Genomic DNA, 26,665 nt, shown 5'->3' on the forward strand with positions numbered 1-26,665 from the left:
ACGCATGCGCAGTGGCTCTCGTGCCGGTGCAGCGCTCCCTGCTCGAGTTAAGGGCCGGTTTCGGCGGCAGGGCGGGACTCGCGGTCTCCCGTCTGTCCCGGGGTGTGTGTGGGGGGAATAACGTGAAGATTTCTTGGGGTGAAAGCGCAGAAATTAGCGAGGAGGGACGCTAATTTGGGTAAACTCGGTCACCGGAAGTAGTGAGCGACCGGAAGTCCTCCAAGGCCCCGGCCCGGAAGTCCGCCAAGCCCATAGCAAAGGTGGCGCCGCCAGGACCGGAACGACCACACTAAAGATGGCGACCCCTGCCCGGAAGTTCGCCAAGCCCACAGTAAAGATGGCGCCGCCAGGACCGGAACGACCACACTAAAGATGGCGGCGAGAGGCTTCCGCCGCGACCCGGACCCCCACCCCGCGCCCGCAGCGCCGTCTCGCCGCGCTGCTTCCCGCTGCGGGGACAGGGCGGGCGCGGGCGGCAGGTTCGTGGGCGGCGGCAGGCACCGGCGCCGGCAGCCCCCGTCTCGGGGCCGCGGCGCGCGAGGACCGCATGGCGCGCACGTCGCGCCGCCCTCTCGCCCCGCTCCGCTCCCGCCCCTGCCCCCGCTTCTGCCCCCGCTTCTGCCCCGCTCGCTCCCGCCGTGCCCTGGAGATGCTATCGGGGCTGCGCCGCCGCCTTCCCCCCCCGGAAGCGACCCACGGCGGCAGATTCGACGGAGATCGACCCCGGGGTAAGCTGGGCGCGTCCAAAGGCGCCGCGGGTCTCGCCAAGGAGGGGAGGGGGGGGGGGGAGGCGCGCGGCTGCAGTGCCGCTCCCGGCCGTGTCCGCCAGGCGGCGACTGTGAGGCAGGGCCCGGCGCTCGGCGGCGCTCTTGCAAGCGACGCCCCTGGCAAAGCGGCGCTGCTTGGGCACTGCCGGCCTTCCCCCGGAGTGCCCGGGCTGGCCCAGCACCTGGCCGAACCTCTTAGGGAAGAGGCAAGGAACAACTGCGCTTCTTCTGCCCTTTCTTTAGCCCGGGACTGGAACACAGACAAAATCAAGGGGCTCTTGGACCTGTGCAGGCTCCGAGCAGTTTTCAGCCTTCCTTAGCAGAGCATTCTCACCCTCCGAAAAGCTGAAAGGCTTTAACAGCTGGAGACGCGCCTGCAGCTGTGCAGATTAATGTAGTTTCTTTTAGGAAATGAAGGGGAAGTTTTCCTGTTGGGAGCCTAAATACCGAGTCTACTCTGCTTTTTCAATCAGGTGACGAAGCTTATGGAAGAAAAGAACAAAGGCCTCGAGGTGAGTACATTCTACCGAGTTCTGCTTTTCTGGCATCGGTTTGGGAAAATCACGTGAAATTCTAAAAAGCTTCTCTCCGTGTTTTCTAGTTGTTTTTTCAGCCTTGCTCTAAGTTTCATGTAGAAAAGGGCATAGAATTATTAGAACAGACAAACTAGACTTCCTCGGGAGAGATGGAAGAAAAGTCTGCTGATTCCAGTTCTGCTTTTCTTGTCTTCCCTTCGACTGTCGTTTTCTCTCCCCTGCTGTTCAAATAGGCTGCAGTTAATTGCTCTGCTGAAGAGTTTGCTGTCCTAAGTGTCTGTCAAATTGATGCCTTCAACTCAAGACAGCACCTGCTCCTTAGTTACAAAAAGTTCCTCACAGGAAATTTTCAGGCGTGCCCATAAATCTCCTCGCTGTTTGTTTGGGAGAACAGGCTTTTCTCGTCTGTAACAGAACAGTCGTGTCATCTGCTCTGGAATGCTGGTGGCAATCTAGTCAGAAGAGGACCCCGTGCTTCACTAATTTTCCCTTTTTGTTGTTGGGGGTGACTTCTTCCCAGGCATGTTATTCTTGACCCCCCGGGGCAAACGGAGGTGTCAGCGTCAGGAGCCATCCTAACTGAGGCCCTGGGAGGTCAGTGCTTTTTGTGTGACTGGACGGTGAAGCTGTCTGTGGGAATGACCTGGCTATGGCTCAGTGTAGTCCTAATTAAGGTGTCTTTTACTCCGTGTTCCCAGGCTGCCTCTTTCCCTTCGGTCGCCGTGGGTGTGCCGGACGCCTCTGGCAGGACTAACCCTGTGGCTTTTCTGTCCAACGTGCTGTGCTGTGTGTGCCTGCAGGTAAGAAAAGCTGGGAGTGCAGTCCCTCTGCTTTGGTTGCTGTGTCTCTTTGGGAGTGATTTTGGAGGGGAATGCCAGAGCGATTTGGTTTGAAGGGGACCTTCAAAGGCCAGCCTGTCTTCCGTGGGCAGGGACACCTTCCACTGTCCCCGGTTGCTGCGAGTCCCGTCCAGCCTGGCCTGGAACACTTGCAGGGATGGGGCAGGCTCAGCTTCCCTGTGCAGTGTGCTCTGATATCTCTCCACTGGCATCCTGAAAAATTTTGTCAGCACGTTTTGTGTGACAATGGTAAGCGGGACCTGGGTGAAAATTGGGGTTCTCTGAGGTGCAGAGGGAAAGAATTCTCCTTTGAAGTCCAATGTAATTCAGTTTTGCACGAGTCTTGTCTGACTTATGTTTGAATTGCTTTCTATTCTAGGCAGTTCTTTTAAATTAAACTTTTGTGTCTCCCCCCCAGTATCTTGTACAAGACAAAGCTACCTTTCCTCGTGGGAACGGACTGGCCGGGCTTTGGCAATCTGGCCCCTCGAAAGACTAAGTGACCTCTTCCAACAGGGGAAGACTTTCTGGCAAGCGGTGCCAGGAAGAACTGGAGTTTCTGGAGAATAAAAGCTGGAAGCGTGCCCCTGAAAATCCCCAGCCCTGGGTGGTCAGTGGTCTGACTTGCACGGACCGGTGGCCTTGGCCAGGAGCGGTCCTGCGGGAAGCGCCTTTGCCCAGGCTGTAATTTTAATTTCCCTTGGATGCTTGGCAAAGCCCCTCTGGGTGAGCCCCAGTGCCTGGCAGGAGCAGAGCGGGCTTCCAGGGAGGTATTCACCTGGTCAGCGTCAGGAACCATCCTACCTGAGGCCTCGGTGAGTGCTTTTTGGACGACTGGACGGTGAAGCTGTCTGTGGGAATGACCTGGCTATGGCTCAGTGTAGTCCTAATTAAGGTGTCTTTTACTCCGTGTTCCCAGGCTGCCTCTTTCCCTTCGGTCGCCGTGGGTGTGCCGGACGCCTCTGGCAGGACTAACCCTGTGGCTTTTCTGTCCAGCGTGCTGTGCTGTGTGTGCCTGCAGGTAAGAAAAGCTGGGAGTGCAGTCCCTCTGCTTTGGTTGCTGTGTCTCTTTGGGAGTGATTTTGGAGGGGAATCCCAGAGCGATTTGGTTTGAAGGGGACCTTCAAAGGCCAGCCTGTTTTGCGTGGGCAGGGACACCTTCCACTGTCCCCGGTTGCTGCGAGTCCCGTCCAGCCTGGCCTGGAACACTTGCAGGGATGGGGCAGGCTCAGCTTCCCTGTGCAGTGTGCTCTGATAGCTCTCCACTGGCATCGTGAAAAATGTTGTCAGCGTGTTTTGTTGGACGACGGTAAGCAGGACCTGGGTGAAAAGGACATTCTCTGAGGTGCTGGGAGAAGGAGGACTCGTGCGGGCACCTCCAGAGACAGCGGGAACGGGAGCGTGCTGCGGAGGAGGGAAATTCCAGGGGGTGGGTGCCGAGAAATTTGTCCTTCCCTCGCCCTGTGCTCTGCACTTAGCAGTGGGTCAAGTGCAGAAGTTTCCTGGGGACCCTGGGAAATGATGCCGGGTCTGCCAAGAAAAGTGGGGCCAAAGGAGCAGGACCTGGGTCTGCCAGCGTGGGAGAAACAAGGGACGGGTCATCCTCTGCCTCCAGGAGGGAGGGCAGCAGGAAAGGCCACGGACTAAAGCACTGAAGTGCCGTTCCCCAGGGAGCCCCTGCCCAGACCTGAACTTGCTTCTGCACTTGCTGTCCCTTTCCCAGCGGAGCCGAAGCGTCGGGTGCGGCTGCCGGGGGGATGGAGCTGCCAAGGACAAGCTGGGAGGGTGTTTGCGAGGGAAGGGGGTAGAAGGAGCTCTTGATGTGCTTTGTTTACTTCTTCATCCCACAGAATTGCCACGAGAGGAAATACTTCAGAGGGGCTTCCCTCCAGATAAGGCCTGAAGATGCCAGGAGGTTTCAGCCGGGAGGAAAGGAGCTGTGGAAGAAAAGCAGCCTAAAAACAGCCAGTGGGGATCATCAGGTTTTCCAGCCAAGAAGAACAAGGAGAGAGATGAGGGAATCGGGTTCCAATTCCTAATGCTTTGGTGGGTGCAGGAATGATTTCTGTGTGTTTTCCAGTCCCTTTGGATTCCTGAGATGATTTTAAAATGATGGCTTTAGCAATCAACTAAATCGCAGATGTTGTTTTTGAGAGGAAATGATGCCAAAGAAATGCAGAGTTTTGGGTCAGTTTTGGGGATGATTTGGGTCAGTTTTTGGGGTCAGTTTGGGGTCATTGTTTGGGGTGATTTGGGTCAGCTTTTGGGATGATTGGGGTCAGTTTTGGGTCAGCTTTTGGGATGATTGGGGTCAGTTTTGGGTCAGCTTTTGGGATGATTGGGGTCAGGTTTTGGGGTCAGTTTTGGGTCAGCTTTTGGGGTGATTTGGGTCGGTTTTGGGTCAATTTTTGGGGAGCACTGGGTGTTACTGGGGGTTGTTGAGGAGCACTGGGTGTTACTGGGGTGTACTGGGGAGCACTGGGTGTTACTGAGGGTTGTTGGGGAGCACTGGGTGTTACTGGGGAGCACTGGGAGAGAAAATGAAAAATAAAGAGAATAAAAAATAAACGAAGTAAAGAAGGAAATATAAAAAAGAAAATTTAAAAAAAAAGGCAAAAAAACTAAAAAGGAAATAAAATGAAAATGAAATAAAAGAGAGAAAAAAAAAAAGAAACCCCTTCTTGGGCACCCCGTTTCCTCTCCTCCCCCCCCCGAACCGTAAATTGCGGGGTCATCACCCCTAAAATGTGAGAAGGGGACCCCGAAATGTGGGTGAGGGAACCCCAGGGAGCCGGAAAAGTGGAGGGGGAGCCGCAGTAAGAAAGCGAAGCCGGGCGGTCGGGCGGCGGGGTGGGGGGGTGGGGTGGGGGGGGCGCATGCGCAGTCGTTGGCAAGACGCCGGCGATCACGTGGTAAGTAAGGGCAGGCAGGAGAGGGACCGGCGACGCATGCGCAGTGGCTCTCGTGCCGGTGCAGCACTCCCTGCTCGAGTTAAGGGCCGGTTCCGGCGGCAGGGCGGGACTCGCGGCCTCCCGTCTGTCCCGGGGTGTGTGTGGGGGGAATAACGTGAATTTCTCCTGATTTTAATTCTCTTGGGCTCTTGTCCTCATTTTAATTTTTTTAAGGCTCTTGTCCTGATTTTAATTTTTTGAAGGCTCTTGTCCTGATTTTAATTTTTTGAAGGCTCTTCTCCTAAATTTAATTTTTTTAAGGCTCTTGTCCTGATTTTAATTCTCTTGGTTCAAACCATTTCCTAATAAGTCAGTTTTAATGAAGTGTTTTCCAGTCCCTTTGGATTCCTGAGATGATTTTAAAATGATGGCTTTAGCAATCAACTAAATCGCAGATGTTGTTTTTGAGAGGAAATGATGCCAAAGAAATGCAGAGAGAGAGCATGGAATCATCCTGGGATCCTGGAGTGGTTTGGGTTGGAAAGGATCTCAGGGATCATCTCCTTCCACCCCCTGCCACAGGCAGGGACACCTTCTAATAGACCTCCAGCCTGGCCTTGGCCACTTGCAGGGATGGGGCAGCCACAACTTCTCTGTGCCAGGCCACCTCCCCACCCTCCCAGGGAAGAATGTCTCCCTTCTGTGCAATCTTTCCCTTTCTTCTCTGCAGGAAGTGGGCTGGGACAAGGGAATTGGCTCCCACGAGGCCGAGGATCAGAGCGGGCTGTGCACAGGGGACAACTTCCACTTCCGAACGGGGAAGGGCCCCTTCGTGCCCACCCCTGGCAAACTGGGACAGAGTAACATCTGCCTGCAGCTGGCTGGAGTTCCCGTTGGCTCTGGGCTTTCAGCCCGCCGGGGCTGCGGCGGGAGCCGCGCGGAGGGAACGGGGGGCGGGGCCGCGCCGAGGGCCGGGGCCGGGCTGAGCGGGCGGGGCGGGGCCGCAGGGCCAGGCGGGCTGGGATTGGGCGGAGGCGCTCGAGTGCTGATTGGGCAGCGCTGCCGGCCCGCGGTATAAAGGGCCGGCGGGGCAGGTGGGGGCGGTTGTGTGTGGGGGCTGAGGGTGCGGCCCCGCTGCTGCCCGGGCTGCGGAGGGGAGAGCGCCTTGGCCGCTGGGTTTGTGCACCGGGGCAGCCGGGGGCGTTTAGGGGCGCCTTGTGCTGGGCGGCGGGGCCCGGGTAAGCCCCTTACCTGCCGGGTGCCCCCGGGGGGAGCCGTGGCATGGCTGTGGGTCCTGTGCTCTCTGGGTGTCTGAGGGTTTGCTTTGGGATCCCAAACCCTTTCCCCGTGCAGGGTTATGAGGCAAAGACTGCTTTAACTTGGTTTTTTGGTGCTGCGTTAATGCTTTTTGCTCGTTCTGTGTCCATTTGCAGCCTCGCTCGTGGTTTCCCCTGGTGTGGAGGCGAGTTGTGCTTCCTGCTGGGAGAGAGAACGGCCTTGGGAAGCTGCTCCATGAGCCACAGCTGTGCCGAGCCCGGCAGTCTGTCCAGGTAAGAGCAGGGCTTCTACTGCCCGTGAGGAGCTGGGTTTGCTGTTGGAAGATAGAATGTGCCTATGCCTTTAAATGCAAGGACAGGCAGAAGCTGGGAGGGACCCTGAGCAGGTTTGGTGGCACGACAGCAGTTTGAAAAGACCTTGACTGTGGGAGAAATGTCCAGGAAAACGATTCCTTTTTTGCAGGGAGGCAGTTTGTGAGGACAGGGGGGTTGCTGTGCTCTCTAGCAAAACTACTGACCTTGGGATGTCTAGGGTGGGAAGATGTTGGCCACGTGTGGGCTGGTGCAAAAGTGTGTGGGTGCCTGTGTGTGACAGCCGTGGGTGTGCAGGAAGGGGGGTTCTGGTGCCATTGGAGCTGCCAGGGAGCCAAAAGGGGCACGGTTGTCTGAAAAAGGCAAAAAGTCTCAGTCTCTGTTGACACGTGTACCAAAGGAGATGCAAATTTTCCCTTTCTCGTTGCAGACTTCGCAAAGCTCCCCAGGAAAGGAAGCTTTATATTCCTCCCCAGCTTTATGCTAAAGGTTTCCTTCCTCCTGTCTCAGCACCCTTTCTGCTGTTGGGAGAGCACGAGGTGGATGGAGAGGATCCCCAGGCATCTGCAGGCACAAGGGACTCATACAACTGCGATTTTCCTCCAGCCCTCGTGAAAGGGACTTCCAGGATACTCTTGGGAATGTACCAGCTCTCCTGCTGGAGCTTTTCTATGGAATATTTGAACACAAAGGGTAAAACTAAAGTCAGGTCTGTTCTGGAGTATGTTACACTTGTGCAAAACTCCGTTCTTCTGTTTATTTTCTGTTCTGGAAAGCACAGTCTGGGGTTCCTGGGCACTTCCTATTGAGTGATTCCATGAAAATAATTTTGTACTGAAAGGGGAAAGGAGCTGTCTGTGGGAGGTCAGGTGTCCATGATAAAAGCTTTATGCTTTTCAGTCAGATAAGCCTTAAAATATCTCACAGTGTATAGGAATGCCTGGCTTCTAAAAGTCACCAGCTGAGTCTTAGAGGCTCCTTTGAAGAGCTGTTTTCAGGCAGGCAAATTGCCCCCCAGGAGGGACTCTGTGCCTGCTCTCCCGTGGCTCCAAGGGATCTCTGGCCCTTCACGCCGGCACCGAGATTTTCTCGGGAAGGGCCTCAGATCCCCGGACCAGTCTGGGACACAGGCAAGATCCCCCTGCATTTTGGGACCAAATTGGCCCCCTGGAGGGACAGTGCTGTTGGTGCCCCCCGGGTTGGGGCACCCCGAGGACTCCAGCGCGCACCGAAAGGATTATTCGGGGAGATCCTCGGGGTGCCCGGCCCTGGGGAGCTCAAAGCAAGGTCCCTGCCATGGATTCAGGCATTGCTGAGAGTATCCCAGGGGTCCCTGTCCCTGCTAGACAGGGAGCTCTCTAATGGGCTGTAATTGGGTTCTAAAAGCGGTGCTCCAAGTGCCAAACAAGTGTGGGATTGGGATTAAGAAATGAGCAGTGAGGGTGCAATTGGCTGTTTTCTCTGGAATGTGACTGTGAGAGCTGCAGGAGTGCCAGGTGTGTGTTCCAGTCCCCAGCATTTGGTTTGCACATGTCCTGGTCAGACACAAGTACAATTTCCTCAGTCCTGAACACAGCAGAATGAGAATTATGGACTGGCAGTGTTAAGGTGATTGGTGTGACAGGGGTCAAACTGGGAAAACATTGGGGAATTCCTCAGTTTGTGTTTTTGCCAAACTCACCCAAACCTCTGCTAGGAAGTGATGGGCTGGAAAAGTTGAGGCAGAAATGGAATTGAAAACTGGGGCTCTTGACACTGTAATTGCTGAAACTAAATGTGTCCAAGCAGCAGCTCTTGTTGTGCAGGGAATAACTCCTGTCAGCAGCAAGGCCCTGACTGAAGTGGCAGCTGCAGTTGTTCCTGTGGTGTGGGCCAGTGGAGCTGCAGGAGAGTGGAAGAGGGCAGAACCTGTAGGTATTACCCCTGATGTGGGATCTCTATGGGTAAGGCCAACCCAGTATCCTTTAAAATCAGAATGCCAGACTGGATTGGTTGCAGGAACAGCTAAATTGGCTCCTCCTGGTTTGCTTGTAGGACGTGAACGCAAGAACCTGCCAAGAAAACCAGTGGACAAGATGATTGATTAGTGCAGGACCTGAGAGAAGCACCTTGAATGACAACCTGGAGGAGTTTCCAGTATTGGATTTAAAAGATGGCCTTTGCATCTCCTTGAGCAAGGAAAGCCAAGAAAGCTTTGCTTTTGCAGGAGAAAATGGGGCAAGCAGGCAGGAAGAAGAGAAGCCCCGTGACTCCTCCCTGAGCCCCAGACAGCCCATGAACTGCCTTGCTGGGAATGGTGGGACGGGCTGGACTCTGCATTGCTCCCTCGGGATGTGTGGTAAGACTGTTATGGCGACTTTTTGAATAGATGGTGCAAGGGCAGCCTTTAAGCAGCTGAAGCATTCCCTGAGGAGAGCTCTGGGTCTGCCAGATGTGTCAGAACTGTTGGAAGCATCTTTGGTGGGGAGGGCAAACAAAGGCCAAGGTGTGCAGTGACCCCCCTGAGAAGGGACTTTCAGTTAATGGCATCCCTGATGGTGAACTTTGTGGGCTGTTCCCCCTGTAGGGCAGGTGATAGTCCCAGCTCCAGTTATGGGAAAAATGGTTAAAAGGGAGCCCCAAAAGCTGGAAGTCCTCCTGGAGGCTCCTGGCAAAGAGAGTTTGCTGCGTTCCCCCTGACAGAAGGACAGTGATAGCTTTTGAGTGCTGGTAGATCCTTTTAATAGATAGCCTTGAGTGTGTCCTTGTTGCACCAGTAGGACTTATCAAAGTCCCCATATTCCAGGAGATAGACACATTAAAGTTTAAAATATTCTTCCTAATCCTTTGTTGGCTTGAGGCTCTCCCCTCAGGAACTGCAGGAACTCCTGGTGCCGCCTGGGCCGATGGATTGGACACCCCAGCCCCTCTGTTCCTACCCAGCCACTGGGGCCGTGTCCAGTGGTGGCACTGCCAGCCCTGCAGGTGAAGTGGGAAGGGCCTTTGCAGGTCTTGTGGGTCACATTTATAGCAGGTAAAGTTGCAGAAAAAGGACCTGGGGTCTGTTATTCTTGAGTTCAGAAAGCTCCTTTTGATTGGTGAGCAGGACAAAGTGGATCCTTAAGAGTTCCCATCCGTGTTTGTGTCTCAGCCTGTGTTAGGATTCAGGGCTGTAGCTGTTGTTGTCACTGAGGAGTCAAACTGTGCTTTAAATAATGAGACCCTGGCCTGATGGCCCAGTGTTAAGAAAAAAGGGGGAATGCTCTCTGAGTGTTGAGATGTAACAAGGGCTAATCCTTTTTGCAGTGGGATGGAGCCTGGAAAGTGCACAGAGCTGAGCCCAGGGATTGAAAGGGACCAAGCAAGGGAGGTGAAGAAAGAAGGAAGAAGGGAAGTGAGGCAGCAGGCAAGCAGCACCAAGTTGCTGTGTAAGCAGGTGAGTTGTGTTGAGGTTCCTCAGGCAGGCACTGAGGACTTGGAGGGCTCCAGACAGAGCAGACCTGGGAAGGCCCTCGGTGAAGCCCCTTGGAAACCTTCTAAGGGTAGTTGTGTATGGTGATAAGTGTTGGGAAATGTCCTGAATGTGGAACAGGAATGCAGGGAAGGAAAATGAGCCCTCCTGTAATGCTGACCCCTCCCATCAGCTGCAGTGGAGACCCCTCCGTGTGCCCTTTGGGAGCGGATTGCCAGGACCCCCGTGGGGCTGGGATCATGGCAGGGTGTTGTAAGCAAGGAATGCCTGGCTTCTAAAAGTCACCAGCTGAGTCTTAGAGGCTCCTTTGAAGAGCTGTTTTCAGGCAGGCAAATTGCCCCCCAGGAGGGACTCTGTGCCTGCTCTCCCGTGGCTCCAAGGGATCTCTGGCCCTTCACGCCGGCACCGAGATTTTCTCGGGAAGGGCCTCAGATCTCCGGACCAGTCTGGGACACAGGCAAGATCCCCCTGCAGTTTAGGACCAAATTGGCCCCCTGGAGGGACAGTGCTGTTGGTGCCCCCCGGGTTGGGGCACCCCGAGGACTCCAGCGCGCACCGAAAGGATTATTCGGGGAGATCCTCGGGGTGCCCGGCCCTGGGGAGCTCAAAGCAAGGTCCCTGCCATGGATTCAGGCATTGCTGAGAGTATCCCAGGGGTCCCTGTCCCTGCTAGACAGGGAGCTCTCTAATGGGCTGTAATTGGGTTCTAAAAGCGGTGCTCCAAGTGCCAAACAAGTGTGGGATTGGGATTAAGAAATGAGCAGTGAGGGTGCAATTGGCTGTTTTCTCTGGAATGTGACTGTGAGAGCTGCAGGAGTGCCAGGTGTGTGTTCCAGTCCCCAGCATTTGGTTTGCACATGTCCTGCTCAGACACAGGTCCAACTTGCTCAGTCCTTAACCCAAGAGAGGGAGAATTATGGACTGGCAGTGTTAAGGTGATTGGTGTGACAGGGGTCAAACTGGGAAAACATTGGGGAATTCCTCAGTTGGTCTGTTTGCCAAACTAACCCAAACCTGTGCTAGGAAGAGATGGACTGGGGTCTCTGATCTCCTGGGCAGTTGTTTTGCATGACCCTGGGAGCCTCTGGGATTAGACTGGCCTGGGCAGACAGGGAGCAGTTTGTCCTGTGGAGCTGGGCTGGGTTTGTTGAGGATGCCTTGGGAGGCAGGGCTGGAGAGGCTCCTCTGTTGGCTGTAGTGGTGGAAGGTTTGTAGCAGCAGGGCTGGAGCCTTCGCCCTCCTGCTCCCCCCGTGAGCCCCGACGGGCCCGTGCCCTTGGCAATGGAGGGCCCCCCATTGCTGAGTCAGCGGTTCCGGGGGCCAGGAGGGATGGGATCAGGATGCCGAGCTCCGCCCAGGGCCAGGGCTGCCAGTGTTCAACCATGGAGGGAACTGAAAGCACAGTGAGATGGAGGCCAAGCTGCAGCACAGGGATGGGTGAGAAAAGACCCTAGTCCTCAGGTGGAGCTTTGAATTCCCTGGAAAAATGGATCCTGTCAGATGGATCAGGCCCTTGTGGGTGCTGGAGCAGAGGCCTCTCTCATTTTTGGTCACCCTGAAAGGTTGCAAGGACAGCAAGTTCTGACTGCAGGATGAGGTGGCAAACAAAGTGAAGTGGTCCAGAGAAAAGCTGAGGCTAAAATTGGCCCTGTGCCAGAGCAGCCTCGTGCAGTGCTTGTTGCTGTCCCTGAGTGTCCCATTGCAGTGGATATTTCCAAGGGTGCCTTGTGCTGGGGAGCACTGGGGCAGTTCCCTTTCCCTGGGCAGGGCAGGCAGGGCACGTTTCCCCCCTCGAGGGTGGCTCCACAGTCCCCCCCCTGTGCCCTGGGAGCGTGGCAGAACACCTGGACCCACTGTCCTTGCCAGAGAGGGCACAAGGGATGGTTGGATGGGGGAGGGAATGGCTCAGGGAGTACAAGCACCATTACAATGAGTAGGGCAGCACCTGGAAAGGAAGAAGGGGAGTTAATCCAGACAAAATCCAAGCACCTGCCCAACCTGTGATATTTTTAGGAACTCAGTGGTGCTGTGGTCCCCAGGAAGTATTGCCCAGGACTAGGCAGGAGACTTCAGGCTCTGTCACCCCCAGAGCAAGTGTCCAGGGGCAGGCAGTGGGGAGGCAGCTCTGTTGTTGAGGATGGGGTTATTTTCTCTGCTTTATTTTGTCTCCAGAGATGTTCTTCCCGTTAATCCAAACTGACTCCATCTCCTAACTCTCTGAAGAGGTTTTCTGCTTTTTGTAGGAGGGTAAGGTTTGGGTTCTAACTATAGAAGAGCCAACAAAATAAAGGCTTTGTGGCAAACAAATGGTGTCTCCCAAACTCTTTGTACTTCAAATAGATGCCTTTATTCTTAGTTTTTTCTTATTGGTATTCTCAAGGTACTTGATACCCTGTCTACAGTTATTTATTTTGGCTTCTCTTTTTTATTTGTTACAGAGTTGATGTGACTGACTTCTTTTTGAAATGCAGCAGTGCTCTCAAGGATATTTCCCCCCCACTCCTGGGCTTGTGCAGGGCTGTTGAGTCCGTGTGTGCCACTGTTCTTGTCCCAGGGGGACCGAGTGACATTTGGAACCAAACCTGGGGACTTGAACTCTAGGAATGTTTCTGTGTCTTTGAATTTTAAATTGCACATGAAGCAGAAATATGTTTGTGTTTTCCAGGTTATATTGTCATGAAAATAGAAATGCATCATTGGATCTTACTCCTCTGAGGGCAAACCACCAGACTGATCATTTCTTAGTCCATCAGACCCAGTGCCAGGAACTCAGAGGGGTGTTTGTGTGCAAATGTGCTGAGTGGTGGTGGCCCCCGTGAGACTGTGACCAGCTGGAAATGTGTGTGTGTGTGTGTGCAGAGCTGGGCTGGATCCCTTGGGATTTGGCTCCCAGATCCCCCCCAGCCTTCAGGAAAACCAGAGGCCACCGAACCCTGAGGGAAGGGAGTCCCATTTGCAGAAGGGTTTGTAGATTGGGGAAAAGCTCTCCAGCACAAAGCCTGTGTTCCAAACCCCTTCAGGCCAAAGTCAAGGAGCACAAACCCTGGAGTCATCAAGTTATGAAGTTTGGTTCAAACCATTTCCTAATAAGTCAGTTTTAATGAAGTGTTAAAAGGAGAACTTAAATAAGGGTAATTTCTGATGGAGAATAATGGGAAGAAGTGGTTTAAGTTCCCTAAACATGTTTTATATCAGTCCATGGTTATTTAATTGAGCATTGTTTGGAATTTTTCTTTTTGCATTCGTTCCTGGTGTGCTTTTCTCTATCTAAGGGATGTTTGGAGGCCTTTTTGATTGCTTGAAGGTTTTTAATGTCAGTGCTGGATTGGGGTGGACAGTCATTGTAACATGATTTAGAGTTGGATGCATTTTATTCTGTGTGCCCTGTTTGATGTCTCGTGTTCAGCGAGTGACTGGTCAGAGTTTGGCCCAAGCCTTTGTTTTTCAGGTGAAAAACCCGAAGGGGGAATTGTAGTTGCAGCTTTGCCCTTGAGCTGCAGCTGGAGCCTGGCCAAAGAACAAGGCAAAGCTCCCTGGGGAAGGAAGGGGGAGCCAGAGAAGAAAAGCAGCTGCAGCCAGAAAGGTGGGTTTGGACGGGAGAAGAGGGGCTGTGACCCAGCAAGGGGCTCTGGAGGGCTCTGGGGTCCCTGTAATGGCTCTGGGGTCCCTGTAATGGCTCTGGGGTCTCTATAGGGGCTCTGGGGTCTCTATAGGGGCTCTGGAGGGCTCTGGGGTCCCTATAATGGCTCTGGGGTCTCTGTAGGGACTCTGGGGTTTCTATCGTGGCTCTGGGGTCCCTATAATGGCTCTGGGGTCCCTGTAATGGCTCTGGGGTCCCTGTAATGGCTCTGGGGTCCCTCTCCTGGTTCTGGGGTCCCTCTCCTGGTTCTGGGGTCCCTCTCCTGGCTCGGGGTCCCTCTCCCTGCCGGCACAGGAGCTGCTGCCGCCCCAGCAAGAGGCAGAGGAGTCGCTGCCCAGAAGCAAGAACTCACTGAGAGCTGAACTGGGGCCGTGTGGGCAGGGCCAGAGGGGAGCAAAGGAAGGGATTTGTTGCTAAGAAAAGAAATAAAGTTTGGGTCATTTGTTGGGGAGATTTGTGTCAGTTTCTGATCATTTTTGGGGGTTATTTTTAGTGAGTTTCTGGTCATTTTTGGGGGAGATTTGGGTCAGTTTCTGGTCATTTTTCGGGATGATTTGGGTGAGTTTTGGGTTTATTTTTGTGGTAATTTTGGGTCAGTTTCTGGTCATTTTTTGGGGTGATTGGGCTGACTTTTGGGTCATTTTTTTGGGGAGATTTGGGTGAGTCTTGGTATCAGTGTTTTGGGATTTTGGGGTCAGTTTCTGGTCATATTTGGGGCTGATTTTGTATCATTTTGGGTCAGTTTTGGGGGGGGTTTTTTGCATTTTTAGGTCAGGTTTTGGGCCAATTTGGAGTTAGTTTTTGAGGTGATTTGGGCCAGTTTTGGGTCAGTTCTGGATCAATTTTTGGAGTGAATTGGATCAGTTTTTGTGTCACTTTTTGGGGAGATTTGGGTGAGTTCTGGGTCATTTTTGGGGAGATTTGAATCAGTTTCTGGTAGTTTTTTGGGGAGACTTGGGTGAGTTCTGGGTCTCTCCTGATTGTAATTCCTTCAGGCTCCTCTCCTGATTTTAATTTTTTTAGGCTCTTCTCCTCATTTTAATTTTTTAGACTCCTCTCCTGATTTTAATTTTTTTAGTCCCCTATCCTGATTTTAATTTTTTTAGTCCCCTCTCCTGATTGTTATTGTATTAGTCCCCTGTCCTGATTTTAATTTTTTCAGGCTCCTCTTCTGATTTTAATTTTTTTAGGCTCCTCTCCTGATTTTTATTGTATTAGTCCCGTGTCCTGATTTTAATTTTTTCAGGCTCCTCTCCTGTTTTTAATTTTTTTAGGCTCTTCTCCTGATTGTAATTTTTTTAGGCTCTTCTCTTGATTTTAATTCTCTTAGGTTCTTCTCCTGATTTTAATTCTCTTGGGCTCTCCTCCTGATTTTTATATTTTTAGACTCTTCTCCTGATTTTCATTTTTTTTAGGCTCTTCCCCTGATTTTCATTTTTTTTTTAGGCTCTTCTCCTGATTTTAATTCTCTTAGGAGAAGAGCCTAGAGAATTAAAACCAGGAGAAGAGCCTAATTACACAAGTAAATTTTCAAACCACCAGCAATCACAAGCCAATTATCCGATTTCCCAAAAGAACTACACGAACAAATACGGTTATAAAACAACAAAAAAAATGCCATAAGTAAAAAATCGCATAGCAACAGTGCCCCCTGGTGACAGAGAAAAGGAATTGCACATAAATTTGAGATGAAATACTGCCACCTGCTGACGGAAAACAGGAACTGCATTGAAAAAATTTTGAACAGCGCATGCGCAGTCGTTGGCAAAACGCCGGCGATCACGTGGTAAGTAAGGGCAGGCAGGAGAGGGACCGGCGACGCATGCGCAGTGGCTCTCGTGCCGGTGCAGCGCTCCCTGCTCGAGTTAAGGGCCGGTTTCGGCGGCAGGGCGGGACTCGCGGTCTCCCGTCTGTCCCGGGGTGTGTGTGGGGGGAATAACGTGAAGATTTCTTGGGGTGAAAGCGCAGAAATTAGCGAGGAGGGACGCTAATTTGGGTAAACTCGGTCACCGGAAGTAGTGAGCGACCGGAAGTCCTCCAAGGCCCCGGCCCGGAAGTCCGCCAAGCCCATAGCAAAGGTGGCGCCGCCAGGACCGGAACGACCACACTAAAGATGGCGACCCCTGCCCGGAAGTTCGCCAAGCCCACAGTAAAGATGGCGCCGCCAGGACCGGAACGACCACACTAAAGATGGCGGCGAGAGGCTTCCGCCGCGACCCGGACCCCCACCCCGCGCCCGCAGCGCCGTCTCGCCGCGCTGCTTCCCGCTGCGGGGACAGGGCGGGCGCGGGCGGCAGGTTCGTGGGCGGCGGCAGGCACCGGCGCCGGCAGCCCCCGTCTCGGGGCCGCGGCGCGCGAGGACCGCATGGCGCGCACGTCGCGCCGCCCTCTCGCCCCGCTCCGCTCCCGCCCCTGCCCCCGCTTCTGCCCCCGCTTCTGCCCCGCTCGCTCCCGCCGTGCCCTGGAGATGCTATCGGGGCTGCGCCGCCGCCTTCCCCCCCCGGAAGCGACCCACGGCGGCAGATTCGACGGAGATCGACCCCGGGGTAAGCTGGGCGCGTCCAAAGGCGCCGCGGGTCTCGCCAAGGAGGGGAGGGGGGGGGGGGAGGCGCGCGGCTGCAGTGCCGCTCCCGGCCGTGTCCGCCAGGCGGCGACTGTGAGGCAGGGCCCGGCGCTCGGCGGCGCTCTTGCAAGCGACGCCCCTGGCAAAGCGGCGCTGCTTGGGCACTGCCGGCCTTCCCCCGGAGTGCCCGGGCTGGCCCAGCACCTGGCCGAACCTCTTAGGGAAGAGGCAAGGAACAACTGCGCTTCTTCTGCCCTTTCTTTAGCCCGGGACTGGAACACAGACAAAATCAAGGGGCTCTTGGACCTGTGCAGGCTCCGAGCAGTTTTCAGCCTTCCTTAGCAGAGCATTCTCACCCTCCGAAAAGCTGAAAGGCTTTAACAGCTGGAGACGCGCCTGCAGCTGTGCAGATTAATGTAGTTTCTTTTAGGAAATGAAGGGGAAGTTTTCCTGTTGGGAGCCTAAATACCGAGTCTACTCTGCTTTTTCAATCAGGTGACGAAGCTTATGGAAGAAAAGAACAAAGGCCTCGAGGTGAGTACATTCTACCGAGTTCTGCTTTTCTGGCATCGGTTTGGGAAAATCACGTGAAATTCTAAAAAGCTTCTCTCCGTGTTTTCTAGTTGTTTTTTCAGCCTTGCTCTAAGTTTCATGTAGAAAAGGGCATAGAATTATTAGAACAGACAAACTAGACTTCCTCGGGAGAGATGGAAGAAAAGTCTGCTGATTCCAGTTCTGCTTTTCTTGTCTTCCCTTCGACTGTCGTTTTCTCTCCCCTGCTGTTCAAATAGGCTGCAGTTAATTGCTCTGCTGAAGAGTTTGCTGTCCTAAGTGTCTGTCAAATTGATGCCTTCAACTCAAGACAGCACCTGCTCCTTAGTTACAAAAAGTTCCTCACAGGAAATTTTCAGGCGTGCCCATAAATCTCCTCGCTGTTTGTTTGGGAGAACAGGCTTTTCTCGTCTGTAACAGAACAGTCGTGTCATCTGCTCTGGAATGCTGGTGGCAATCTAGTCAGAAGAGGACCCCGTGCTTCACTAATTTTCCCTTTTTGTTGTTGGGGGTGACTTCTTCCCAGGCATGTTATTCTTGACCCCCCGGGGCAAACGGAGGTGTCAGCGTCAGGAGCCATCCTAACTGAGGCCCTGGGAGGTCAGTGCTTTTTGTGTGACTGGACGGTGAAGCTGTCTGTGGGAATGACCTGGCTATGGCTCAGTGTAGTCCTAATTAAGGTGTCTTTTACTCCGTGTTCCCAGGCTGCCTCTTTCCCTTCGGTCGCCGTGGGTGTGCCGGACGCCTCTGGCAGGACTAACCCTGTGGCTTTTCTGTCCAACGTGCTGTGCTGTGTGTGCCTGCAGGTAAGAAAAGCTGGGAGTGCAGTCCCTCTGCTTTGGTTGCTGTGTCTCTTTGGGAGTGATTTTGGAGGGGAATCCCAGAGCGATTTGGTTTGAAGGGGACCTTCAAAGGCCAGCCTGTCTTCCGTGGGCAGGGACACCTTCCACTGTCCCCGGTTGCTGCGAGTCCCGTCCAGCCTGGCCTGGAACACTTGCAGGGATGGGGCAGGCTCAGCTTCCCTGTGCAGTGTGCTCTGATATCTCTCCACTGGCATCCTGAAAAATTTTGTCAGCACGTTTTGTGTGACAATGGTAAGCGGGACCTGGGTGAAAATTGGGGTTCTCTGAGGTGCAGAGGGAAAGAATTCTCCTTTGAAGTCCAATGTAATTCAGTTTTGCACGAGTCTTGTCTGACTTATGTTTGAATTGCTTTCTATTCTAGGCAGTTCTTTTAAATTAAACTTTTGTGTCTCCCCCCCAGTATCTTGTACAAGACAAAGCTACCTTTCCTCGTGGGAACGGACTGGCCGGGCTTTGGCAATCTGGCCCCTCGAAAGACTAAGTGACCTCTTCCAACAGGGGAAGACTTTCTGGCAAGCGGTGCCAGGAAGAACTGGAGTTTCTGGAGAATAAAAGCTGGAAGCGTGCCCCTGAAAATCCCCAGCCCTGGGTGGTCAGTGGTCTGACTTGCACGGACCGGTGGCCTTGGCCAGGAGCGGTCCTGCGGGAAGCGCCTTTGCCCAGGCTGTAATTTTAATTTCCCTTGGATGCTTGGCAAAGCCCCTCTGGGTGAGCCCCAGTGCCTGGCAGGAGCAGAGCGGGCTTCCAGGGAGGTATTCACCTGGTCAGCGTCAGGAACCATCCTACCTGAGGCCTCGGTGAGTGCTTTTTGGACGACTGGACGGTGAAGCTGTCTGTGGGAATGACCTGGCTATGGCTCAGTGTAGTCCTAATTAAGGTGTCTTTTACTCCGTGTTCCCAGGCTGCCTCTTTCCCTTCGGTCGCCGTGGGTGTGCCGGACGCCTCTGGCAGGACTAACCCTGTGGCTTTTCTGTCCAGCGTGCTGTGCTGTGTGTGCCTGCAGGTAAGAAAAGCTGGGAGTGCAGTCCCTCTGCTTTGGTTGCTGTGTCTCTTTGGGAGTGATTTTGGAGGGGAATCCCAGAGCGATTTGGTTTGAAGGGGACCTTCAAAGGCCAGCCTGTTTTGCGTGGGCAGGGACACCTTCCACTGTCCCCGGTTGCTGCGAGTCCCGTCCAGCCTGGCCTGGAACACTTGCAGGGATGGGGCAGGCTCAGCTTCCCTGTGCAGTGTGCTCTGATAGCTCTCCACTGGCATCGTGAAAAATGTTGTCAGCGTGTTTTGTTGGACGACGGTAAGCAGGACCTGGGTGAAAAGGACATTCTCTGAGGTGCTGGGAGAAGGAGGACTCGTGCGGGCACCTCCAGAGACAGCGGGAACGGGAGCGTGCTGCGGAGGAGGGAAATTCCAGGGGGTGGGTGCCGAGAAATTTGTCCTTCCCTCGCCCTGTGCTCTGCACTTAGCAGTGGGTCAAGTGCAGAAGTTTCCTGGGGACCCTGGGAAATGATGCCGGGTCTGCCAAGAAAAGTGGGGCCAAAGGAGCAGGACCTGGGTCTGCCAGCGTGGGAGAAACAAGGGACGGGTCATCCTCTGCCTCCAGGAGGGAGGGCAGCAGGAAAGGCCACGGACTAAAGCACTGAAGTGCCGTTCCCCAGGGAGCCCCTGCCCAGACCTGAACTTGCTTCTGCACTTGCTGTCCCTTTCCCAGCGGAGCCGAAGCGTCGGGTGCGGCTGCCGGGGGGATGGAGCTGCCAAGGACAAGCTGGGAGGGTGTTTGCGAGGGAAGGGGGTAGAAGGAGCTCTTGATGTGCTTTGTTTACTTCTTCATCCCACAGAATTGCCACGAGAGGAAATACTTCAGAGGGGCTTCCCTCCAGATAAGGCCTGAAGATGCCAGGAGGTTTCAGCCGGGAGGAAAGGAGCTGTGGAAGAAAAGCAGCCTAAAAACAGCCAGTGGGGATCATCAGGTTTTCCAGCCAAGAAGAACAAGGAGAGAGATGAGGGAATCGGGTTCCAATTCCTAATGCTTTGGTGGGTGCAGGAATGATTTCTGTGTGTTTTCCAGTCCCTTTGGATTCCTGAGATGATTTTAAAATGATGGCTTTAGCAATCAACTAAATCGCAGATGTTGTTTTTGAGAGGAAATGATGCCAAAGAAATGCAGAGTTTTGGGTCAGTTTTGGGGATGATTTGGGTCAGTTTTTGGGGTCAGTTTGGGGTCATTGTTTGGGGTGATTTGGGTCAGCTTTTGGGATGATTGGGGTCAGTTTTGGGTCAGCTTTTGGGATGATTGGGGTCAGTTTTGGGTCAGCTTTTGGGATGATTGGGGTCAGGTTTTGGGGTCAGTTTTGGGTCAGCTTTTGGGGTGATTTGGGTCGGTTTTGGGTCAATTTTTGGGGAGCACTGGGTGTTACTGGGGGTTGTTGAGGAGCACTGGGTGTTACTGGGGTGTACTGGGGAGCACTGGGTGTTACTGAGGGTTGTTGGGGAGCACTGGGTGTTACTGGGGAGCACTGGGAGAGAAAATGAAAAATAAAGAGAATAAAAAATAAACGAAGTAAAGAAGGAAATATAAAAAAGAAAATTTAAAAAAAAAGGCAAAAAAACTAAAAAGGAAATAAAATGAAAATGAAATAAAAGAGAGAAAAAAAAAAAAGAAACCCCTTCTTGGGCACCCCGTTTCCTCTCCTCCCCCCCCCCGAACCGTAAATTGCGGGGTCATCACCCCTAAAATGTGAGAAGGGGACCCCGAAATGTGGGTGAGGGAACCCCAGGGAGCCGGAAAAGTGGAGGGGGAGCCGCAGTAAGAAAGCGAAGCCGGGCGGTCGGGCGGCGGGGTGGGGGGGTGGGGTGGGGGGGGCGCATGCGCAGTCGTTGGCAAGACGCCGGCGATCACGTGGTAAGTAAGGGCAGGCAGGAGAGGGACCGGCGACGCATGCGCAGTGGCTCTCGTGCCGGTGCAGCACTCCCTGCTCGAGTTAAGGGCCGGTTCCGGCGGCAGGGCGGGACTCGCGGCCTCCCGTCTGTCCCGGGGTGTGTGTGGGGGGAATAACGTGAATTTCTCCTGATTTTAATTCTCTTGGGCTCTTGTCCTCATTTTAATTTTTTTAAGGCTCTTGTCCTGATTTTAATTTTTTGAAGGCTCTTGTCCTGATTTTAATTTTTTGAAGGCTCTTCTCCTAAATTTAATTTTTTTAAGGCTCTTGTCCTGATTTTAATTCTCTTGGTTCAAACCATTTCCTAATAAGTCAGTTTTAATGAAGTGTTTTCCAGTCCCTTTGGATTCCTGAGATGATTTTAAAATGATGGCTTTAGCAATCAACTAAATCGCAGATGTTGTTTTTGAGAGGAAATGATGCCAAAGAAATGCAGAGAGAGAGCATGGAATCATCCTGGGATCCTGGAGTGGTTTGGGTTGGAAAGGATCTCAGGGATCATCTCCTTCCACCCCCTGCCACAGGCAGGGACACCTTCTAATAGACCTCCAGCCTGGCCTTGGCCACTTGCAGGGATGGGGCAGCCACAACTTCTCTGTGCCAGGCCACCTCCCCACCCTCCCAGGGAAGAATGTCTCCCTTCTGTGCAATCTTTCCCTTTCTTCTCTGCAGGAAGTGGGCTGGGACAAGGGAATTGGCTCCCACGAGGCCGAGGATCAGAGCGGGCTGTGCACAGGGGACAACTTCCACTTCCGAACGGGGAAGGGCCCCTTCGTGCCCACCCCTGGCAAACTGGGACAGAGTAACATCTGCCTGCAGCTGGCTGGAGTTCCCGTTGGCTCTGGGCTTTCAGCCCGCCGGGGCTGCGGCGGGAGCCGCGCGGAGGGAACGGGGGGCGGGGCCGCGCCGAGGGCCGGGGCCGGGCTGAGCGGGCGGGGCGGGGCCGCAGGGCCAGGCGGGCTGGGATTGGGCGGAGGCGCTCGAGTGCTGATTGGGCAGCGCTGCCGGCCCGCGGTATAAAGGGCCGGCGGGGCAGGTGGGGGCGGTTGTGTGTGGGGGCTGAGGGTGCGGCCCCGCTGCTGCCCGGGCTGCGGAGGGGAGAGCGCCTTGGCCGCTGGGTTTGTGCACCGGGGCAGCCGGGGGCGTTTAGGGGCGCCTTGTGCTGGGCGGCGGGGCCCGGGTAAGCCCCTTACCTGCCGGGTGCCCCCGGGGGGAGCCGTGGCATGGCTGTGGGTCCTGTGCTCTCTGGGTGTCTGAGGGTTTGCTTTGGGATCCCAAACCCTTTCCCCGTGCAGGGTTATGAGGCAAAGACTGCTTTAACTTGGTTTTTTGGTGCTGCGTTAATGCTTTTTGCTCGTTCTGTGTCCATTTGCAGCCTCGCTCGTGGTTTCCCCTGGTGTGGAGGCGAGTTGTGCTTCCTGCTGGGAGAGAGAACGGCCTTGGGAAGCTGCTCCATGAGCCACAGCTGTGCCGAGCCCGGCAGTCTGTCCAGGTAAGAGCAGGGCTTCTACTGCCCGTGAGGAGCTGGGTTTGCTGTTGGAAGATAGAATGTGCCTATGCCTTTAAATGCAAGGACAGGCAGAAGCTGGGAGGGACCCTGAGCAGGTTTGGTGGCACGACAGCAGTTTGAAAAGACCTTGACTGTGGGAGAAATGTCCAGGAAAACGATTCCTTTTTTGCAGGGAGGCAGTTTGTGAGGACAGGGGGGTTGCTGTGCTCTCTAGCAAAACTACTGACCTTGGGATGTCTAGGGTGGGAAGATGTTGGCCACGTGTGGGCTGGTGCAAAAGTGTGTGGGTGCCTGTGTGTGACAGCCGTGGGTGTGCAGGAAGGGGGGTTCTGGTGCCATTGGAGCTGCCAGGGAGCCAAAAGGGGCACGGTTGTCTGAAAAAGGCAAAAAGTCTCAGTCTCTGTTGACACGTGTACCAAAGGAGATGCAAATTTTCCCTTTCTCGTTGCAGACTTCGCAAAGCTCCCCAGGAAAGGAAGCTTTATATTCCTCCCCAGCTTTATGCTAAAGGTTTCCTTCCTCCTGTCTCAGCACCCTTTCTGCTGTTGGGAGAGCACGAGGTGGATGGAGAGGATCCCCAGGCATCTGCAGGCACAAGGGACTCATACAACTGCGATTTTCCTCCAGCCCTCGTGAAAGGGACTTCCAGGATACTCTTGGGAATGTACCAGCTCTCCTGCTGGAGCTTTTCTATGGAATATTTGAACACAAAGGGTAAAACTAAAGTCAGGTCTGTTCTGGAGTATGTTACACTTGTGCAAAACTCCGTTCTTCTGTTTATTTTCTGTTCTGGAAAGCACAGTCTGGGGTTCCTGGGCACTTCCTATTGAGTGATTCCATGAAAATAATTTTGTACTGAAAGGGGAAAGGAGCTGTCTGTGGGAGGTCAGGTGTCCATGATAAAAGCTTTATGCTTTTCAGTCAGATAAGCCTTAAAATATCTCACAGTGTATAGGAATGCCTGGCTTCTAAAAGTCACCAGCTGAGTCTTAGAGGCTCCTTTGAAGAGCTGTTTTCAGGCAGGCAAATTGCCCCCCAGGAGGGACTCTGTGCCTGCTCTCCCGTGGCTCCAAGGGATCTCTGGCCCTTCACGCCGGCACCGAGATTTTCTCGGGAAGGGCCTCAGATCCCCGGACCAGTCTGGGACACAGGCAAGATCCCCCTGCATTTTGGGACCAAATTGGCCCCCTGGAGGGACAGTGCTGTTGGTGCCCCCCGGGTTGGGGCACCCCGAGGACTCCAGCGCGCACCGAAAGGATTATTCGGGGAGATCCTCGGGGTGCCCGGCCCTGGGGAGCTCAAAGCAAGGTCCCTGCCATGGATTCAGGCATTGCTGAGAGTATCCCAGGGGTCCCTGTCCCTGCTAGACAGGGAGCTCTCTAATGGGCTGTAATTGGGTTCTAAAAGCGGTGCTCCAAGTGCCAAACAAGTGTGGGATTGGGATTAAGAAATGAGCAGTGAGGGTGCAATTGGCTGTTTTCTCTGGAATGTGACTGTGAGAGCTGCAGGAGTGCCAGGTGTGTGTTCCAGTCCCCAGCATTTGGTTTGCACATGTCCTGGTCAGACACAAGTACAATTTCCTCAGTCCTGAACACAGCAGAATGAGAATTATGGACTGGCAGTGTTAAGGTGATTGGTGTGACAGGGGTCAAACTGGGAAAACATTGGGGAATTCCTCAGTTTGTGTTTTTGCCAAACTCACCCAAACCTCTGCTAGGAAGTGATGGGCTGGAAAAGTTGAGGCAGAAATGGAATTGAAAACTGGGGCTCTTGACACTGTAATTGCTGAAACTAAATGTGTCCAAGCAGCAGCTCTTGTTGTGCAGGGAATAACTCCTGTCAGCAGCAAGGCCCTGACTGAAGTGGCAGCTGCAGTTGTTCCTGTGGTGTGGGCCAGTGGAGCTGCAGGAGAGTGGAAGAGGGCAGAACCTGTAGGTATTACCCCTGATGTGGGATCTCTATGGGTAAGGCCAACCCAGTATCCTTTAAAATCAGAATGCCAGACTGGATTGGTTGCAGGAACAGCTAAATTGGCTCCTCCTGGTTTGCTTGTAGGACGTGAACGCAAGAACCTGCCAAGAAAACCAGTGGACAAGATGATTGATTAGTGCAGGACCTGAGAGAAGCACCTTGAATGACAACCTGGAGGAGTTTCCAGTATTGGATTTAAAAGATGGCCTTTGCATCTCCTTGAGCAAGGAAAGCCAAGAAAGCTTTGCTTTTGCAGGAGAAAATGGGGCAAGCAGGCAGGAAGAAGAGAAGCCCCGTGACTCCTCCCTGAGCCCCAGACAGCCCATGAACTGCCTTGCTGGGAATGGTGGGACGGGCTGGACTCTGCATTGCTCCCTCGGGATGTGTGGTAAGACTGTTATGGCGACTTTTTGAATAGATGGTGCAAGGGCAGCCTTTAAGCAGCTGAAGCATTCCCTGAGGAGAGCTCTGGGTCTGCCAGATGTGTCAGAACTGTTGGAAGCATCTTTGGTGGGGAGGGCAAACAAAGGCCAAGGTGTGCAGTGACCCCCCTGAGAAGGGACTTTCAGTTAATGGCATCCCTGATGGTGAACTTTGTGGGCTGTTCCCCCTGTAGGGCAGGTGATAGTCCCAGCTCCAGTTATGGGAAAAATGGTTAAAAGGGAGCCCCAAAAGCTGGAAGTCCTCCTGGAGGCTCCTGGCAAAGAGAGTTTGCTGCGTTCCCCCTGACAGAAGGACAGTGATAGCTTTTGAGTGCTGGTAGATCCTTTTAATAGATAGCCTTGAGTGTGTCCTTGTTGCACCAGTAGGACTTATCAAAGTCCCCATATTCCAGGAGATAGACACATTAAAGTTTAAAATATTCTTCCTAATCCTTTGTTGGCTTGAGGCTCTCCCCTCAGGAACTGCAGGAACTCCTGGTGCCGCCTGGGCCGATGGATTGGACGCCCCAGCCCCTCCGTTCCTGCCCAGCCACTGGGGCCGTGTCCAGTGGTGGCACTGCCAGCCCTGCAGGTGAAGTGGGAAGGGCCTTTGCAGGTCTTGTGGGTCACATTTATAGCAGGTAAAGTTGCAGAAAAAGGACCTGGGGTCTGTTATTCTTGAGTTCAGAAAGCTCCTTTTGATTGGTGAGCAGGACAAAGTGGATCCTTAAGAGTTCCCATCCGTGTTTGTGTCTCAGCCTGTGTTAGGATTCAGGGCTGTAGCTGTTGTTGTCACTGAGGAGTCAAACTGTGCTTTAAATAATGAGACCCTGGCCTGATGGCCCAGTGTTAAGAAAAAAGGGGGAATGCTCTCTGAGTGTTGAGATGTAACAAGGGCTAATCCTTTTTGCAGTGGGATGGAGCCTGGAAAGTGCACAGAGCTGAGCCCAGGGATTGAAAGGGACCAAGCAAGGGAGGTGAAGAAAGAAGGAAGAAGGGAAGTGAGGCAGCAGGCAAGCAGCACCAAGTTGCTGTGTAAGCAGGTGAGTTGTGTTGAGGTTCCTCAGGCAGGCACTGAGGACTTGGAGGGCTCCAGACAGAGCAGACCTGGGAAGGCCCTCGGTGAAGCCCCTTGGAAACCTTCTAAGGGTAGTTGTGTATGGTGATAAGTGTTGGGAAATGTCCTGAATGTGGAACAGGAATGCAGGGAAGGAAAATGAGCCCTCCTGTAATGCTGACCCCTCCCATCAGCTGCAGTGGAGACACCTCCGTGTGCCCTTTGGGAGCGGATTGCCAGGACCCCCGTGGGGCTGGGATCATGGCAGGGTGTTGTAAGCAAGGAATGCCTGGCTTCTAAAAGTCACCAGCTGAGTCTTAGAGGCTCCTTTGAAGAGCTGTTTTCAGGCAGGCAAATTGCCCCCCAGGAGGGACTCTGTGCCTGCTCTCCCGTGGCTCCAAGGGATCTCTGGCCCTTCACGCCGGCACCGAGATTTTCTCGGGAAGGGCCTCAGATCTCCGGACCAGTCTGGGACACAGGCAAGATCCCCCTGCAGTTTAGGACCAAATTGGCCCCCTGGAGGGACAGTGCTGTTGGTGCCCCCCGGGTTGGGGCACCCCGAGGACTCCAGCGCGCACCGAAAGGATTATTCGGGGAGATCCTCGGGGTGCCCGGCCCTGGGGAGCTCAAAGCAAGGTCCCTGCCATGGATTCAGGCATTGCTGAGAGTATCCCAGGGGTCCCTGTCCCTGCTAGACAGGGAGCTCTCTAATGGGCTGTAATTGGGTTCTAAAAGCGGTGCTCCAAGTGCCAAACAAGTGTGGGATTGGGATTAAGAAATGAGCAGTGAGGGTGCAATTGGCTGTTTTCTCTGGAATGTGACTGTGAGAGCTGCAGGAGTGCCAGGTGTGTGTTCCAGTCCCCAGCATTTGGTTTGCACATGTCCTGCTCAGACACAGGTCCAACTTGCTCAGTCCTTAACCCAAGAGAGGGAGAATTATGGACTGGCAGTGTTAAGGTGATTGGTGTGACAGGGGTCAAACTGGGAAAACATTGGGGAATTCCTCAGTTGGTCTGCTTGCCAAACTAACCCAAACCTGTGCTAGGAAGAGATGGACTGGGGTCTCTGATCTCCTGGGCAG

The 26,665-nt window shown here is 53.8% G+C and overlaps 1 long non-coding RNA gene across 1 annotated transcript; it reads left to right on the top strand.

Annotated features, from left to right (window-relative positions):
• Positions 1-24,106: 24,106 nt before the first annotated feature.
• LOC127463944 (uncharacterized) lies at positions 24,107-26,440 on the top strand. The gene is made up of 3 exons (XR_007901099.1): positions 24,107-24,493; positions 24,995-25,119; positions 25,441-26,440. It is a non-coding gene; the product is annotated as an uncharacterized LOC127463944 (long non-coding RNA).
• Positions 26,441-26,665: the final 225 nt, after the last annotated feature.

Source organism: Manacus candei, unplaced genomic scaffold (assembly GCF_025592945.1).
Source record: "Manacus candei isolate 608988 ecotype Guabito, Panama unplaced genomic scaffold, ASM2559294v1 h1tg000182l, whole genome shotgun sequence".
NCBI lineage: Eukaryota > Metazoa > Chordata > Aves > Passeriformes > Pipridae > Manacus > Manacus candei.